General features: G+C 43.5%; 1 protein-coding gene across 1 annotated transcript in view; it reads left to right on the forward strand.

Moving 5' to 3' along the window:
• Nucleotides 1-12,917, forward strand: part of TSPAN18 (tetraspanin 18) — a 220,830-nt gene that overhangs the window by 151,460 nt on the left and 56,453 nt on the right. The window contains exon 3 of the mRNA XM_020798348.3: nt 6,608-6,685. The gene's annotated coding sequence lies outside the window, so the exon portion shown is untranslated. The remainder of the gene's footprint in view (nt 1-6,607; nt 6,686-12,917) is intronic.

The raw sequence follows: 12,917 nt of genomic DNA on the forward strand, positions 1-12,917 counted from the left end.
AGTAAAAAGTTCATCCCGATGTACTCCTTTTTGTACCCAGTGCCAGCATTTTTCCTTACATCCAGATGATTCAAGATGCTTCTCAGTACCAAAAGTAGCAAAAAGTGATATGAACTATGATATTTTGGGTTCATTTGAACTGCCTCCTGTAAGGTTGTTTTGTTTGCTTGTTTTTCTTTGTATCAGAGGCATCACATTTGCTCCTCAAGAACTTCCAAGGGTCAGAAGCTTTTAACCTAGTTCTAATCCACCATGAACAAACACCAATTGGAATGCATTGAAAACTGGTCAATGTGTTCCAATGGGGGAAATACCTTATTGTCCAGCAAAGATCCTCCATAGGGTGGCCATTTTGGGATGCCTGTCTTGCGAACAATCCGTCCGGAAAACAGTGGGGAGCCATTTTGTGAACCACCAATCATCTGTTTCTAATTGTCATCTAGTGAAAAAACGGTTCCTGAAGCAGGGAACTATTCATCGTTAAGCAAAAAAACCCCATAGAAACATCAAAAAAAAGTCATCGTAAAGCGATTTTGTCATCAAGCGGGGATAATCGTCAAGTGGGGCACCACTGTAGGTAGGTAGGTAGGTAGGTAGGTAGGTAGGTAGGTAGGTAGGTAGGTAGGTAGGTAGGTAGGTAGGTAGGTAGGTAGGTAGGTAGGTAGGTAGATAGATAGATAGATAGATAGATAGATAGATAGATAGATAGATAGATAGATAGATAGATAGATAGATAGATAGATAGATAGATAGATAGATAGATAGATAGATAGATAGATAACAGAGAAGGTGGTCTTTAAAAGATTTCTTCCAGGTACAGTATTTAAAATACAGTTGATTTCTGAGGTGAATTAGCCAAAGGCTCTGACTAGTTTGTAAACTTTCAATTTTATCGCAAATATAATAATCAAATAAAAGAAAAAAGAAATAAAGATCCCAAGAGACCTTTACAAGCTCTATTGTCTTGTTCAAAGATGGGAAATTGTTGGAATAAAACTGTTCCAATTCTAAGGTCTAAACTTGGATTTTTAAACAGGACGTGTATTATATGTTCTTCTGGTTTTTAAGACTAACCCTGTGGTACAGAGATGGACAAAGTAAAATCCAGGTAGACTCTCTATGTAATGTTTCTGATTTTGGCTTAATTTGTATTAATGTCTATATTCTCCCAAGTCATACTTTCAAAGCTGAGGTAGATCCTTGCAGCCAAAGGGTATGTAACTCAGGAACAAAAAACGAATTGACATAGCCTTTTATTAGGGAGGGGAAAATATATCGGATTACCTCTTTCCCTTTTTCAGAATCCCTCTAGGGCATGAAGCAATTTGTGGCTTGGGTATATTATTGAAAATGAAGTGAACTGTTCTCACATGTCTGCCACAGGTACTCACATAGAGAACCCATGTTTTGTTTGCCTACAAATATTAAAAATGAGGAACATCGCAAAAAAGGTGGCAGTTTTAATGTAGCACTAACATTATGTAGCCGCCTAGAGTGGTCTTATAGACCAGATGGGTGGGGTACAAATCAAATCAAATCAAATCAAATCAAATCAAATCAAATCAAATCAAATCAATCAATCAATCAATCAATCAATCAATGGTTGAATTCTTCATATCTTTAATATGAAGAAATATTTGAGCTTTTATAGCTTCTTATTGGGAAGACCTGCCACACACATTATATGATTCCATTCAAGCCAGTAACTGAGAAAAGCCATCTGACTGTGTTGCAATAGGGCACAGTAGCTCTCACAGTTCCCCCTAATGACTATCTCATAGTTCTTAATTTTTAAGAAGGCCATTTGACAAAAACTTCTGCTCAGCCTGAGACTTTGAGGGACGCAATGCCTTTATCATGCCCAGCATCATCAGACAATCTTGGTCATTGCAGCTCTTGAGTCTGCCTGGTGACACAGTGAAATTCCTTCTGTCTCAGAAGTGTAGAAAACCTTTCAAAATGTTGTGAGTTCACACAACATTTCCCCCATCTTTCCCAACCCTCTGAGGACTAGTAGCTGCATAATTGTATTCACTCTCTCACACAGCAGGAATGCTATCAGTGTCTTGACTTCCGTGTATGGAGTAGTTATATGTCTGAAGAAAAATGTCAACTTGCTTTTAAGCAGGAACTGCTCCTGTACTTGCAGCTGTGCACATTATGGCAGAATAAAGCAGATCAAGCCACTTGAGCATTGTCACAAAAATACTGGAGTTGTGCAAACAAGAGGGGATGAGGGAAGCAGGTCAGGACCATATACAATGGATGAACACATGGGAGGAAAGGAAGCACACACATATATCTCCCCAAAACTCCTTGGCAAGCCCCATTGCAATCAATGGAAGGTGCAGAAGATGAGAGCCCAGGCATGCTTGAACTGTCTACCTCTCTGTTTTCTTTACACCATCTACTTCAGTGCCAGAATTAACTTGTGCAATATACTTTCTTCCTACACCACACCAGGGCCGGACTGGGACCAAAAATCGGCCCTGGCATTTAGAGCACACAGGCCCACCGGCTGTGGGGACACAGGCCCACCTGGCTTTGGGCCAGGATTGGCCCTATGGACCCCTGAAATGCACCGGGGGGATTTTGAGCGAGGTGCTTTCGCCATCAGCCTGGCCTACCTCACAGGGCTGTAGGGAGGAGGATAAAACTTGGGAGGGAGCCGAGGATATGAACGAAACGAATAAACAGAACCTCCCTGTGCAAGAGGAGTGTATCTTTTCTGCCGCAGCGCATCCTAAGGAGCAGGATAAGAAGGCAACTCGTATGTAAAGCGGGGTTGTGACATTCTCAGGGGATGGTGAAACAAAGACAGCGTAGCCCAGCTCTGATGAGGAAATGTTCACTTAAAAAAAAAAACTGGAAAGTTGATCTTCCTGGGACCGGGTCAGGATCCCTCCGGTCGAGGCTGGGCTTGCCGACGAAACTTCAGCCCAGCCTCGTCAGAGGGGCTTTCCTGGGAGGCAGCATGGCCACCCCTGCCCAGGAGGAGAGGCTTTCTTGGCTTCCAGTTTCCGATCGGCCCTCCTCACCTCTTCCAATCCCCCCCTCCGCTCTTTTCCCCGTCCTTGCCCCCTTCCTCCTCCTCCTCCCCTCTCCGCCCCCCCCAGCTTTCCCTCCTCGCCCGCCCGCCCAGGGAAGGCCGTCCGAGGCACCTGCTCCCCCAGCGGCGCGCTTCCCTTTGGAGAGGCCAAGGGCGCCCGGCGAAGGCGATGCGCCCGGGCACCGTGCGCTCTCGGCCACCTGGGTGCCTGGGCAGCGGGCCAGGCCAGGGCGGGGTGGACGGGCGGTGGGGGAGGATCCGAGGCGAGGCTGCCTCCTCCTCCTCCTGCCGCTGCTGCCGCTCTGCCCAGGGCGAGGAAGCGAGCGAGCGAGCGAGCGGGGCAGGGGATGCGCCGGCCAGACCCTCCCGCCGGCCACCAGCACCAGCCGTGGCCCGAGAGCAGCCGGCGGGCAGGCAGGGCCGGGAAGCCGCGGCGTCTCGGCTGCCCGCGCTAGCCTCAAACAAAGTGCGCAGCTGCCGCTGCCGGCTCCGCGGGCGCGGGAGGGAGGCGGAGCGGCCGCGTCCCCATGGCCGCCGCCTCCGCCGCCCGGAGCCCGCCTTCACCGCCGCGCTAGGAGCCGGGCCTCGGCGTTGCCCCCCCCTCGGGCGCGGGTGCGCTCTTGGGCCGGGTGGGGAGGTTGGGGGGGACACCCCAGCTGGAGGGGCGGAAGGAGGAGGAAGGAGGAGGAAGAGGAGGAGGGAAGGCAAGGCAAGGCAAGGGGGCGGGGAGGGAAGGCTCCCTTTCGCTCTCTCGCTCGCTCGCTCTCTTTTGGGGAGGGGGGCTCAGCCTGGCCCTGCGCTGAGGCAAGAACCGGCCCTTCTGACCATCGGCCCTTCTGGCATTTGCCAGAATTGCCAGATGGCCAGTCCGGCCCTGCACCACACCATGTACTGAATAATTAAGCATACCATGTTTCTCTTTCACATTCTCTCATTCTTTCTCTCCCCACACTTTAAAGTTTATGTTTCTTTAAAGAAATAACATCAATATTAGAGATGGCCATGAATTGTTTCATGCTAGGTCATTGCGAGTCATTGGTGGAGCACCACAGGTTCCTCGTGTTCCCTTCCCCCACTCCCTGGCCAGCTCCTCCATTCATTAGCCAGCTTGCACTGCTCATCTCCTCCTCTTCACACAACCATCCAGTCACAGGAGGAGTGTGTGATTCCCTCCTCTGCCTCCTCTGGCAGCTGTCCACTCAAACTAGAAGATGTGGCAGAGATTCCTGCAGTGGTGCTGTTGAGTGGGTGGCTGCCAGCGAAGGTGGAGGAGGGAAGCACACACTCGTCCTGGACAGTCAGATGAAGAGGAGGGAGATGAACAGCACATACCAGCTGGTAAGTGGGGGGAGCCAGCTATAGGGTGGGGACTCATGATGACCCAGCACAAAGCAATTCTTGCCCATCTCTAATCAACATCCATGATAGGTAAATGCCATAATAAGAACCAGCTAAAGTGTCGTTAATATTTGAATTAGTCCTAGGTTTTGGTCTACTATAAAATTTACTTCCCCTCCCCCTACTTGATCAACACTGATTCTCGTGTTTTTATGAGTATGAATATTGGAGCACCTGGCTGTGGATTTAGAGCTAGCAATTCAAATCCCCATTGCGCCTTCCAAGAGAGGGACCAGCACAGGTCACCTGTAGCATTTGTGGCTGATGCTGTTTATGCAGCCTTGGCAAGCTGCATCATCCCACAGCATCACTGGAAGGAGAGGCCGGTAACCACTTCTGAGTGCTTTATGCCTAGAAACCCCTGGGAGGACCATGCTGTCAGAATCGATTTGCATTCACTTATAAAACTGAGGAAGTAGTAATCTTTGTATTTTATTTGTTTATTTGAAGAAATATTTTAGATTATGTGTCATTTTTGAACTTGCATTGCCATATTTTCTAGGCAGGAAGAATTTTTAGTCTCTGAGTATCGCAGGGTAGTTGGTTGTTTTTAAATTGACGGCACAGGGTAACCATCCTAGTTAGCCTTCTGTGATGCTAGAGTGTTTCTTTGCACTCGTGGTTGCCATGACAGCAGCTTTTTATTGGAACCAAAACCTATGGTCAATGAAGTCACGGGGGGGGGGGGAGAGTTGTGGTGTTGTAAGAGGCAAGCTTTTATATTAAAAATGGAAAATAAAATGTGTATGTGTGTGTGTGTGTGTGTGTGTGTGTGTGTTTGAGTCACACTAGAGTAGGCTGTTAGAGTCAATGGAACTTCCACATTTGCAAGGGGATGCAGAAATGCCAGAAGCAAAAGAGCAGTGCATATGATTTACATGGGGTAAAAAGTGAATAGAATATAGAATGTTGGTCACCAAATTGAGTGAGGCACACTTCAAGGGACTGCAATTAAGTTTATAGCCATAGTAATGTTTCCTGTTATTAAAGGAAAACACAATTTTAAGGTACATACAGATGTTGTTGCTATATGCCATTAAGTCACTTCTGAGTTATGCCAACTCTTTGAATGGATGATGTCCAAAAACACATGTCATTAACCGCTCTGCTCAAGTCTTGCAAAATCAAGTTCATGACTCTCTTTACTGAGTCAATCCATCTCATACTTAGTCTTCCTTTTTTCCTGCTTCCTTCAAATTTTGCGAGGAGATATTTGAAAATGAATATTTTGATGTTTAAGCTGTCATTTATAGCCAAGCAGTTAACTGAGTTAACTGAGAACAATCATAAAAAGGAAAATGATCTAATAAATCTGTGAATAATCTGGGTATATTCAGTAATATAATTACTGGAGCCTATAGAAACAATGCTTAGGTAATGTTTATCTTTCTTGTAAATTTAGTTGAAATTTACAGTTAATATAGTGAATTAGATAAAACAAGGTGGAAATGTAATGAAATATTCATGGTTATGTGTGATTGTTCTCATATATATGGCAGATTATTATCCCATTGCTTTCTGATGGATTGTGACAATTTTAATATTTTTAATGTTGTAACATTATTTGCAACATGGGTAGAATACTTAATATTTATCATGTTCCAGCCTGTTTACAAGAACTGTTCAAATAAACTAAGCACTTCAGTAAAATGTACATAACAGAAATTTCTGATATGTTACTTGTTTTAGTCACAATTTATAGAGAAGAAATAGAGTTTGAAAAATATTCTCCTGTCTGTGGCTACTAAGAGCTGTAAAGTTGATTAAACCCCATGTCAGAAGTCAACACTTTGTTCAGTGAAAAGTGTATGCATGTGTATGTGTGTGAATGATTTCATTTGTAAATCTGTATTTTCCCATTTTGTTTTTCATGTTATTTGATGGTACAGATTGCAAGTGGTTCTAGCCAGATATCAAAATGTGGTTTTGGATATATAGTCTAAAGACATGTGAGCCAACACAAAGGTTGATGAAGCAGGTTATGAGGAAGTGACTGCTTCAGTAGACACTAAAAGCTTTTCATTAGTACTAATGTACATCAAATTAAGCATGCAATTAGAGTAAATGTATTCATCAGGATGGTGTGTTTTAATAAATGGTTTATCTAATGTGATTGTGTTTTATTGACTTCTGCATTAATTGAATATCCTTTTCTTATAGGACAAGCTTGGCCAATAAAAGATACATGGGACATATAAACCATTAGAGGCTAAACAACGCTTTCCAGGAGCAACATAGGTGAGACTTTAAAACTACTTCTCAAATCTTCAGCAAAGGAGAATTTTTTTTTCCACTCCTTTTCAAATAATTCTATTCATTCTGGTTAGGCAAATGCAACTGATATCCACAGCCCTATAGGAGATTTATGAGGGAGGGCAGGCTATAGTTGTGTTGCTTTCAAAAAGATTCTGTTTTTACAAAAGTGTTACTGCCCAGTGGGTTGGAAAGTCCCTGCACACTGCATAGTCACAGGGCCTAAGTGCACAGCATGACTTCATAAAGAAGAAACAGAGCTTAAATACAGGTTCCGTAATGGATTATAGTTAAAGTTATTTAACTACATTCAGAATATATTATTGTGATTCAATAATTTAATAAAATATTTCTCATTCCTCAATTTTGTTTACATCCATAGATCACACAGTTACCTTTTTTTAAAAGGTTCAAAATAAATAGTGAATGCCAATTATCCCTGCTTTTATAATCCTTACTCCAGACTTATATATATAATGGGCTTTGTGTCTACCTCACAATTTCCCTTCTAGCTCCCTTAAAATATTATATAGATAGTTAGGGACATTGAAGAATGGGGTAGGCTGAGCCATGCCTGGACTGAGAATGAATATTATGGCAGGGGAACTTTTTGCTTTCCCATACATTTATCTGAATGTTGTTATTGCTAATCCCAGGGATCCTTACTTCTAAAGTTGGGGGGCAGCATCCGAGAAGGCCCTATTTCGACATGCCATCCCCCTTACCTCTTTCAGGGATGGCACCTTCAGAAGGGCCTCCTGGCCTGATCTTAGAGGATGGGCAGGCTTGTATGGAAGAATGTGGTCCTTTAGGTAACCAGGTCCTAAGCCATTTAGGGCTTTATATGTCAAAGTAAGCACTTTGAATTGGGCCCGAGCAGCAACCGGCAGCCAGTGTAAATTTTTCAGAACCGGTGTGATATGAGTCCGTGTAGTGGCGCCACTTACCAGCTGTGCAGCCCAGGTCTGTGCCAGTTGCAGTCTCCGGACCATCTTCAAAGGCTGTCCCATGTATTGCGCATTGTGGTAGTCTAGTCTGGTAGTTACCAGTGCATGTGCGACTGTTGCCAGGCTCCGCTCATCCAGGTAAGGGTGAAGTTGATATGTTCTCTGCAGCTGTAAGAGGCAGCCCTGGACACCGAGTCCACCTGGGCTTCCAAGGTCAGACCCGGGTCAAGGAGCAACCCCAAGCTACTGTCATTTAGAGGGAGTGTAACCCCGTCTAGGGCAGGGAAATGGCCCTTTAACCTTTCTGGTGGAGCAGATTCAAGTTATGAGCCGAAAAAACATGCGGGAGGTGGGGAAAGTGCAAAATTTGAACTTTCAGTTAACCATTGGCCAGTGAAGAGGGTGCCTGTCTGTTTCGTCGCTCTTGCCAGCATTTTGAGAGTGGATTTGGAGACAGTCTTCAGACTGCCTGGTATTGCCTGGTACAGTGCTGTATGGACTGTATTTTTATTTTTTTGCTTTTTAAAAAAAAATATTTTGGGATTTTTAGGTGTGTTCCCTCCCTCCTTTGCTGCCCCCCTTTCTCCCCAAAGGTGCTTGTATTGGCTTGTCTTGATTGAAAAGGTACTTTTCAAGGTGTTCTGTTGAAAAGGTGTCTGTACCCTCCTTCCTTCCTTTCTTTTTTTTAACCTAAGTCATCTTAGGTTAAAAGGAAAAAAATAAAAAAATTTCTGCCCCTACTTGTAGGACCAGATTAACCGGCTTTACATTAGTTTGAGTTACAGTACAAACCACCCCTCGGCCTAAGAACCAAAAGCAGCTGGAATGGATTAATTGGCTTTCAATGCATTCCTGTGGGAAATGCTGATTCAACTTACGAACTTTTCAACTTACAAACTTCCTTCTGGAATGGATTAAGTTTATAAGTCGAGGGTTGACTGTATCTGGATTTGTCTTTAAACAAATCTAAAGCAAGATCCATGTTTTGAATACTGTGAGCAATCCAGGCCACAGGATTCAAGTGAAAGGATATTGCACACTTGCAAAAAGGTACAAACAAGGGACTTAGAGATGTTCAAAGGGCTGGAGCAACTGCCCACCAGACCTGTTTGGAGACAGTATCACACCTTTTGAAAGGGTTTAGAGCAGTCTGGATTTGAAAAAAGACAAATGAAAAGAGAAATGATTGTGGTTTATATATATAAAAAACCAAATATAATATGAACAAAATGGAAAAAGAAAGCCTTCATTCTTGTTTTATGATACCAGAAACTAAAACTCATCCAAGGAATCTAAACCATGGGAGACTAAGCACTGATGAATGGAAGTACTTTGTCCAGCACATATCGGGACTCAGTGTGAAAAGATATAAAGATAAGCAAAAAAAAAGCAAAGCACACTGCTTATATATTGCCCCATAGTGCTTAAAGTACTCTCTGGCCGATTTATAATTCAGTTATATAGGCTACGCATTGCGTGTGTCCCCAGCAAGCTGCATACTCAATTTACCAAGGATAGAAAGATCCTTGGTAAATTGAGTGGTAAAGGCTGATTGAAGTTCAAGCTGGCTATCTGGGATTGAACCCAGGTTGTGAGCAGCATTTGGGCTGCAGTACTGCAAACTTAATGTGTCACAAGGCTCCTTTTAAGATGTAATGATGACAGCTCATCTGCATGGCTTTAAAATAGCACTAGACAAATTGATGGGGCCAAGGCTATGATGTCTAATACAGTATTCATAAAGATTCTGTCATAACTGAAGTTTCCATGGCAGTATGCCTCTGAATACCAGGTGCATGGGAACATGACCAGAGAGGTTCTGTTGCACTCATGTTCAGCTTGTAAGCTTCCTGCAGGCACCTGCTTGGACCCTATGGGAATAATGTGCTAGACTAGAATGCTAACTGAACGCTCCTTTTAAAAAGTTGTTACCTGAAGCAGTATGGCTTAAAACCCACATTTGGCCTGTCATTTCTGACTTTACCCAAATGTCTAAGTATACAAGGTTACAAATCTTCAAGATTTTACATTCTGAAGATATTGCAAGCAAGAGTACAGGGAGATGGTTACAGTCATGGAATGAGAAAAGAGTGAATACAGAGTCTAATTGTTTATTTTTCATGTATATATCAATATGTTTGCAAGGCATTTTTGCAAATTAAATAGGTGTGAAATACTTCCATCCAACCTTGAACACCTAAATTAGCTGTCTGATTTAGGGCAGGAAGTGAAAGCAAGCTTTGATTTAGTTTGCATTGGTGTGAAATCAGAATAATTTGCAATGCCCTGAAGTGAATACTCTTAAGAGTGAAATGTCATCAGAAAGTGAGGCTTTTATTTGTTAAGGTTAAAGCTACTGACTTCATGGCTTTTATTTTCACCACAGTGTTCACTGTCATTTATTATTCATCAAGCCATGCTCTTCAATTCTTATTTTTATTGAAAACTACAACCTTCATCAGTATCCAGACACTATTGTTACATAAAATATTCTGAACCCAGAAGAGGGGACAGAAGAAATGCTTCCTTTTTCCTTGTCTCAGGAGTCAAAGAGAGATACTGGTGAAGAACTCACATTAGCTCAGTATCGACATAAGTAACTTAAGTAACATTGCCATAATTCAGGCACACTGAGACATAACCAAGCTAGTGAAAGATTGAATGCCAGATTAATGATTTTCATTCTGATTAATTCTTTTTTTTTTTAATCAGTTACGAAAAACAGCTCCTGAATATAGTTAAGGTTCTGATGCATATTCGTGACTTAGATTTCCAGGAATTAACTCAAGGACATAATAACAGATTTGACTGTTTAATGTGTGGATGTGTGAATGGGAGGAAATACGCATCACAAGTTTACACAGATGTGCAAATGTTGGTACTAATCCTTTTTTTAAAATGTTCTTTGTTATTTGGCTGCATTCTTCAAATCTGCAGTCAATGTATTGACTGTTCAGCAGAATAAGGGCTTTGCATTGCTTTCACTAACCTCAGGACCTCAATGTTTTGAAATGTACAGATTTTTTAAAAGATGGAACTATTACAGTAGCCCATTTTTAGCTTCTATTTCTCTGTAGCCTAAGGTTCTTCTTCGTGATCTCTGTGAATGCACACTAATGGGTTTAATCTGTGCCTGCGCAGAGGTCTCCGGAATATTCTAGAGCTCAAATATGCATTCGCCAGGACTCACCCCATTAACGCATGTGGTCCACCCATCCTAGCGATTACCTCAGTTCCTTTTTGCCACCGCTGAGGTCTCATCTTCTGTTGAGCTCTCCATTCGCACAATCTGGTTCTTTTTCCTGAGGAAACATAATAATAATTGAATCGTTGTTATTTAGAATAGACTCTCTTCATTATTCTTTTGTGAGATTTGATTTTATTGACTTTTTCCCCCTTTCCTCCACTATTTTCCCTGCCCCCTTCCTTTCTATTCTCACCATTTATGGCCCCCACAGGGCTGTTTAAGAGGTGCACTTCATGCATAAATAAGTTGCTTGTGTCTGATGGCCATGGTTCTTGCCTGTTTTGTCTGGGAGAATCACATCAACCAGCCTCCTGCTCCCATTGTAAAAATTTTACCAAACAAGCCATCAAACTCCACCAACAGCACTTTAAATCTTTCTTGTGGGAGCAGTCTCATCTTCCCCCATCCAAGATGGTTGAGATTCAGGGTTCACAACCACCACCTGTCCCTTCTGCTACCAACTCTCTGTTGCCAACACCTAAATCTAAGCCAAAAAGGCCTAAGACTAAGTCCTTGGGATCGGAATCTCAACCGACTCTGACACTGATATCCACTCTGAAACCGGTTGGTACCAAATCAAAGAAACCGAAGTCTTCCATCGATGCTCAGCCACCGGTACAACACCCTCCCATGTAGGACCAACCACTTATCGATCTTGATACTGACGATGAAACCATTCTGCCTCCATCCGGACAACTGCCTTCTCCTCTGTTGGCTCAATCTCCCTCCTGGGTGGACATATTGGCTGAGGTAATTGTAGTGCCTTATTTGGCCTGTTCGAGCCCCAGATTTCTGAGTTGCTCTGTGTCCTGGTATGAGTCTGAATCTGCATCTGTCTGTGCTGATCTAGTGCCTTTGAAGAAGATGAGAGCTAAATTCCACCACATTGAGGACACTGGCCATTCCGATACCGCTCTCTCACAAACTCTGAGATGTTAGGGACTGTCGGTATCGTGGAAGTCTTGGGCTCAACAACACCGGCTCAAGCGAGTCACCATTTATGAGCCTCCAGCTTACTATGAACCACAGCCTAGAAAATATCGGCATCATCCACGTGGGTACTGGCATCATGATACCGAACGTTACGCCGAACCCAAGTGCCTTCAGTATGTATACTACTACCCTTCGAATTCTTCAGAGTCCCCCTTACCTCCTCGGTACCGGTCTGGCTACTATTATGATCAGACCTCGGAGGATGAGGGTGTTTCTCTCCCTTTGGTACCGAAGCCCCATAAAAACCCCTCATAAATGGCATGCTCAAGCTGCTCCAGTTCCAGTAACTTTGGTGTGGGCTGGATAGATCACGTGTCAGGTGGATACACAGTTGGCTACAGAATCGTACTCAGAGTGTGATGATTAATGGGTCCTTCTCTAACTGGGAGGAGGTCACAAGTGGGGTACCCCAAGACTCAGTTGTGGGCCCAGTGTGCTTCAATATCTTTATCAATGCCTTGGATGAGGGAGTGCAGAGAATGCTTGTCAAATTTGCAGAAGATATAAAATTGGGCAGAATAGCTAATACCCTAGAAGACAGAAACAAAATTCAAAGTTTTGACCTTGATAGGGAGCACTGGGCCAAAAGCAACAGAATGAAACTCAACAGGGATAAGTCCAAAGTACTGCACCTCAGAAAAACAAACCAATTGCACAGTTATAAGATGATGGATACCTAGCTCAGCAAAACTAAGAGCAAGAGGGATCTTGGAATTGTCGTAGACCACAAGCTAAATAGGAGCCAACAGTGCGATGTGGTTACAAAAAAGACAAATGCTATTTTAGGCAGCATTAATAGAAGTATAGTTTCCAAATACTGCGAGGTGCTAGTCCCCCTCTATTCAGCACTGGTTAGGCCTCACCTTGAGTATTGTGTCTATGGTGTCAAGATTGTGTGGTGGCAACCAGGTGAGGAGTACAAAGGCAAGTATGTCGTGCCTACAGTGAAACATGGTGGGAGTATCATGGTCTGGAACTGCATGAGTGCTGCCAGCACTGGGGAGCTACAGTTCATTGGGGAACCATGAAT

The sequence above is a fragment of the Pogona vitticeps genome, chromosome 1, assembly GCF_051106095.1.
Source record: "Pogona vitticeps strain Pit_001003342236 chromosome 1, PviZW2.1, whole genome shotgun sequence".
NCBI classification, from domain to species: domain Eukaryota; kingdom Metazoa; phylum Chordata; class Lepidosauria; order Squamata; family Agamidae; genus Pogona; species Pogona vitticeps.